Here is a 5000-nt window from a genome sequence, read left to right as displayed (position 1 = left end):
CAGCGTTGCAATGTGGAAAGGCAGCAGCGTGCAGGCGGCAGGCTGGTGTGAGGTAGGCGGGGCTTGCAGTTTTCCTTGAGGAGGTGGAGAAGAAAAAAGAGAGCTCGGTGGGGATGGCATGAAGGGGAGCGAGTATCAGGCATATAGGCTAGAATTAGCAGGAGAAGGAGAGAAAGAGGAGGAGAAGTAGAAGTAGAAGTAGAAAAAGAGAGAGAAAAAATTGAAAACAACCGGAAAGAAGAAGTGGCGAGGGTGCTAGGGTGGCCAGCTTGAATAGGCGAGAAGACGGTGCTGCAGATGCCTACGGCCATACTAGTCTGAAAACGCCCGATCTCGTCTGATCTCGGAAGCTAAGCAGACTCAGGCCTGGTTAGTACTTGGATGGGAGACCGCCTGGGAATACCAGGTGCAGTAGGCTTTTGCGGCCAGCAGAGACTGCTCACGCCAAGCACTCTCCACACCAGAGGCAGGCCAACCTTTTGCTGCTCTCTGCGTCCTCGCCATTCCTCCCAACACTTGCCTGCGGGCTCAACTCAGGCAGGCGGCTTGGTCGGGCCATTCAGCTGCTGCAGCTTTGCCGGGCCTTTGCAACGCAGCACGGTTGGGTGCCTTGGCGTGCTGCACTTTGATGGGCCCGCCAGCTGGCCCGTGTGGCCGCAAGCCAGTGTGTCGGCAGGACGTTCTCTCTCCTAGCCTGAAGGCGCCGCATGAATGCAAGTTGTGGCATTGGGGCTGGTGTGGAAAGCGAAGGAAGAGAGAGCTGGCTTGCATTGCCTGCCTGACCCTTGTGCTGGCTGTGCTGAGAGAAGTGCGCAGCGTTGCAATGTGGAAAGGCAGCAGCGTGCAGGCGGCAGGCTGGTGTGAGGTGGGCGGGGCTTGCAGTTTTCCTTGGGGAGGTGGAGAAGAAAAAAGAGAGCTAGGTGGGGACGGCATGAAGGGGAGCGAGTATCAGGCATATAGGCTAGAATTAGCAGGAGAAGGAGAGAAAGAGGAGGAGAAGTAGAAGTAGAAGTAGAAAAAGAGAGAGAGAAAATTGAAAACAACCGGAAAGAAGAAGTGGCGAGGGTGCTAGGGTGGCCAGCTTGAATAGGCGAGAAGACGGTGCTGCAGATGCCTACGGCCATACTAGTCTGAAAACGCCCGATCTCGTCTGATCTCGGAAACTAAGCAGACTCAGGCCTGGTTAGTACTTGGATGGGAGACCGCCTGGGAATACCAGGTGCAGTAGGCTTTTGCGGCCAGCAGAGACTGCTCACGCCAAGCACTCTCCACACCAGAGGCAGGCCAACCTTTTGCTGCTCTCTGCGTCCTCGCCATTCCTCCCAACACTTGCCTGCGGGCTCAACTCAGGCAGGCGGCTTGGTCGGGCCATTCAGCTGCTGCAGCTTTGCCGGGCCTTTGCAACGCAGCACGGTTGGGTGCCTTGGCGTGCTGCACTTTGATGGGCCCGCCAGCTGGCCCGTGTGGCCGCAAGCCAGTGTGTCGGCAGGACGTTCTCCTAGCCTGAAGGCGCCGCATGAATGCAAGTTGTGGCATTGGGGCTGGTGTGGAAAGCGAAGGAAGAGAGAGCTGGCTTGCATTGCCTGCCTGACCCTTGTGCTGGCTGTGCTGAGAGAAGTGCGCAGCGTTGCAATGTGGAAAGGCAGCAGCGTGCAGGCGGCAGGCTGGTGTGAGGTGGGCGGGGCTTGCAGTTTTCCTTGGGGAGGTGGAGAAGAAAAAAGAGAGCTAGGTGGGGACGGCATGAAGGGGAGCGAGTATCAGGCATATAGGCTAGAATTAGCAGGAGAAGGAGAGAAAGAGGAGGAGAAGTAGAAGTAGAAGTAGAAAAAGAGAGAGAAAAAATTGAAAACAACCGGAAAGAAGAAGTGGCGAGGGTGCTAGGGTGGCCAGCTTGAATAGGCGAGAAGACGGTGCTGCAGATGCCTACGGCCATACTCGTCTGAAAACGCCCGATCTCGTCTGATCTCGGAAGCTAAGCAGACTCAGGCCTGGTTAGTACTTGGATGGGAGCCCGCCTGGGAATACCAGGTGCAGTAGGCTTTTGCGGCCAGCAGTGACTGCTCACGCCAAGCACTCTCCACACCAGAGGCAGGCCAACCTTTTGCTGCTCTCTGCGTCCTCGCCATTCCTCCCAACACTTGCCTGCGGGCTCAACTCAGGCAGGCGGCTTGGTCGGGCCATTCAGCTGCTGCAGCTTTGCCGGGCCTTTGCAACGCAGCACGGTTGTGTGCCTTGGCGTGCTGCACTTTGATGGGCACGCCAGCTGGCCCGTGTGGCCGCAAGCCAGTGTGTCGGCAGGACGTTCTCTCTCCTAGCCTGAAGGCGCCGCATGAATGCAAGTTGTGGCATTGGGGCTGGTGTGGAAAGCGAAGGAAGAGAGAGCTGGCTTGCATTGCCTGCCTGACCCTTGTGCTGGCTGTGCTGAGAGAAGTGCGCAGCATTGCAATGTGGAAAGGCAGCAGCGTGCAGGCGGCAGGCTGGTGTGAGGTAGGCGGGGCTTGCAGTTTTCCTTGAGGAGGTGGAGAAGAAAAAAGAGAGCTCGGTGGGGATGGCATGAAGGGGAGCGAGTATCAGGCATATAGGCTAGAATTAGCAGGAGAAGGAGAGAAAGAGGAGGAGAAGTAGAAGTAGAAGTAGAAAAAGAGAGAGAAAAAATTGAAAACAACCGGAAAGAAGAAGTGGCGAGGGTGCTAGGGTGGCCAGCTTGAATAGGCGAGAAGACGGTGTTGCAGATGCCTCCGGCCATACTAGTCTGAAAACGCCCGATCTCGTCTGATCTCGGAAGCTAAGCAGACTCAGGCCTGGTTAGTACTTGGATGGGAGACCGCCTGGGAATACCAGGTGCAGTAGGCTTTTGCGGCCAGCAGAGACTGCTCACGCCAAGCACTCTCCACACCAGAGGCAGGCCAACCTTTTGCTGCTCTCTGCGTCCTCGCCATTCCTCCCAACACTTGCCTGCGGGCTCAACTCAGGCAGGCGGCTTGGTCGGGCCATTCAGCTGCTGCAGCTTTGCCGGGCCTTTGCAACGCAGCACGGTTGGGTGCCTTGGCGTGCTGCACTTTGATGGGCCCGCCAGCTGGCCCGTGTGGCCGCAAGCCAGTGTGTCGGCAGGACGTTCTCTCTCCTAGCCTGAAGGCGCCGCATGAATGCAAGTTGTGGCATTGGGGCTGGTGTGGAAAGCGAAGGAAGAGAGAGCTGGCTTGCATTGCCTGCCTGACCCTTGTGCTGGCTGTGCTGAGAGAAGTGCGCAGCGTTGCAATGTGGAAAGGCAGCAGCGTGCAGGCGGCAGGCTGGTGTGAGGTGGGCGGGGCTTGCAGTTTTCCTTGGGGAGGTGGAGAAGAAAAAAGAGAGCTAGGTGGGGACGGCATGAAGGGGAGCGAGTATCAGGCATATAGGCTAGAATTAGCAGGAGAAGGAGAGAAAGAGGAGGAGAAGTAGAAGTAGAAGTAGAAAAAGAGAGAGAGAAAATTGAAAACAACCGGAAAGAAGAAGTGGCGAGGGTGCTAGGGTGGCCAACTTGAATAGGCGAGAAGACGGTGCTGCAGATGCCTACGGCCATACTAGTCTGAAAACGCCCGATCTCGTCTGATCTCGGAAGCTCAGCAGACTCAGGCCTGGTTAGTACTTGGATGGGAGACCGCCTGGGAATACCAGGTGCAGTAGGCTTTTGCGGCCAGCAAGAGACTGCTCACGCCAAGCACTCTCCACACCAGAGGCAGGCCAACCTTTTGCTGCTCTCTGCGTCCTCGCCATTCCTCCCAACACTTGCCTGCGGGCTCAACTCAGGCAGGCGGCTTGGTCGGGCCATTCAGCTGCTGCAGCTTTGCCGGGCCTTTGCAACGCAGCACGGTTGGGTGCCTTGGCGTGCTGCACTTTGATGGGCCCGCCAGCTGGCCCGTGTGGCCGCAAGCCAGTGTGTCGGCAGGACGTTCTCCTAGCCTGAAGGCGCCGCATGAATGCAAGTTGTGGCATTGGGGCTGGTGTGGAAAGCGAAGGAAGAGAGAGCTGGCTTGCATTGCCTGCCTGACCCTTGTGCTGGCTGTGCTGAGAGAAGTGCGCAGCGTTGCAATGTGGAAAGGCAGCAGCGTGCAGGCGGCAGGCTGGTGTGAGGTGGGCGGGGCTTGCAGTTTTCCTTGGGGAGGTGGAGAAGAAAAAAGAGAGCTAGGTGGGGACGGCATGAAGGGGAGCGAGTATCAGGCATATAGGCTAGAATTAGCAGGAGAAGGAGAGAAAGAGGAGGAGAAGTAGAAGTAGAAGTAGAAAAAGAGAGAGAGAAAATTGAAAACAACCGGAAAGAAGAAGTGGCGAGGGTGCTAGGGTGGCCAACTTGAATAGGCGAGAAGACGGTGCTGCAGATGCCTACGGCCATACTAGTCTGAAAACGCCCGATCTCGTCTGATCTCGGAAGCTAAGCAGACTCAGGCCTGGTTAGTACTTGGATGGGAGACCGCCTGGGAATACCAGGTGCAGTAGGCTTTTGCGGCCAGCAAGAGACTGCTCACGCCAAGCACTCTCCACACCAGAGGCAGGCCAACCTTTTGCTGCTCTCTGCGTCCTCGCCATTCCTCCCAACACTTGCCTGCGGGCTCAACTCAGGCAGGCGGCTTGGTCGGGCCATTCAGCTGCTGCAGCTTTGCCGGGCCTTTGCAACGCAGCACGGTTGGGTGCCTTGGCGTGCTGCACTTTGATGGGCCCGCCAGCTGGCCCGTGTGGCCGCAAGCCAGTGTGTCGGCAGGACGTTCTCCTAGCCTGAAGGCGCCGCATGAATGCAAGTTGTGGCATTGGGGCTGGTGTGGAAAGCGAAGGAAGAGAGAGCTGGCTTGCATTGCCTGCCTGACCCTTGTGCTGGCTGTGCTGAGAGAAGTGCGCAGCGTTGCAATGTGGAAAGGCAGCAGCGTGCAGGCGGCAGGCTGGTGTGTGGTGGGCGGGGCTTGCAGTTTTCCTTGGGGAGGTGGAGAAGAAAAAAGAGAGCTAGGTGGGGACGGCATGAAGGGGAGCGA

At 57.4% G+C, this 5000-nt stretch overlaps 6 non-coding genes across 6 annotated transcripts; all 6 read left to right on the top strand.

The window, feature by feature from the left end:
* Positions 1 to 299: 299 nt before the first annotated feature.
* LOC140412144 (5S ribosomal RNA) lies at positions 300 to 418 on the top strand. The gene has a single exon (XR_011941349.1). It is a non-coding gene; the product is annotated as a 5S ribosomal RNA (ribosomal RNA).
* A 694-nt stretch (positions 419 to 1112) lies between these two features.
* LOC140414240 (5S ribosomal RNA) lies at positions 1113 to 1231 on the top strand. The gene has a single exon (XR_011943381.1). It is a non-coding gene; the product is annotated as a 5S ribosomal RNA (ribosomal RNA).
* A 690-nt stretch (positions 1232 to 1921) lies between these two features.
* On the top strand, positions 1922 to 2040 carry LOC140414355 (5S ribosomal RNA). Its single transcript, XR_011943492.1, has one exon. It is a non-coding gene; the product is annotated as a 5S ribosomal RNA (ribosomal RNA).
* Positions 2041 to 2734: 694 nt separating this feature from the next.
* Positions 2735 to 2853, top strand: LOC140414521 (5S ribosomal RNA). Its single transcript, XR_011943659.1, has one exon. It is a non-coding gene; the product is annotated as a 5S ribosomal RNA (ribosomal RNA).
* A 694-nt stretch (positions 2854 to 3547) lies between these two features.
* On the top strand, positions 3548 to 3666 carry LOC140414459 (5S ribosomal RNA). The gene has a single exon (XR_011943592.1). It is a non-coding gene; the product is annotated as a 5S ribosomal RNA (ribosomal RNA).
* A 691-nt stretch (positions 3667 to 4357) lies between these two features.
* Positions 4358 to 4476, top strand: LOC140412143 (5S ribosomal RNA). Its single transcript, XR_011941348.1, has one exon. It is a non-coding gene; the product is annotated as a 5S ribosomal RNA (ribosomal RNA).
* Positions 4477 to 5000: the final 524 nt, after the last annotated feature.

This window comes from Scyliorhinus torazame, chromosome 4 (assembly GCF_047496885.1).
Source record: "Scyliorhinus torazame isolate Kashiwa2021f chromosome 4, sScyTor2.1, whole genome shotgun sequence".
NCBI classification, from domain to species: Eukaryota; Metazoa; Chordata; class Chondrichthyes; order Carcharhiniformes; family Scyliorhinidae; genus Scyliorhinus; species Scyliorhinus torazame.
Note: the sequence above shows the minus strand (reverse complement) of the source record. Positions and strands in the feature narration are given on the sequence as shown.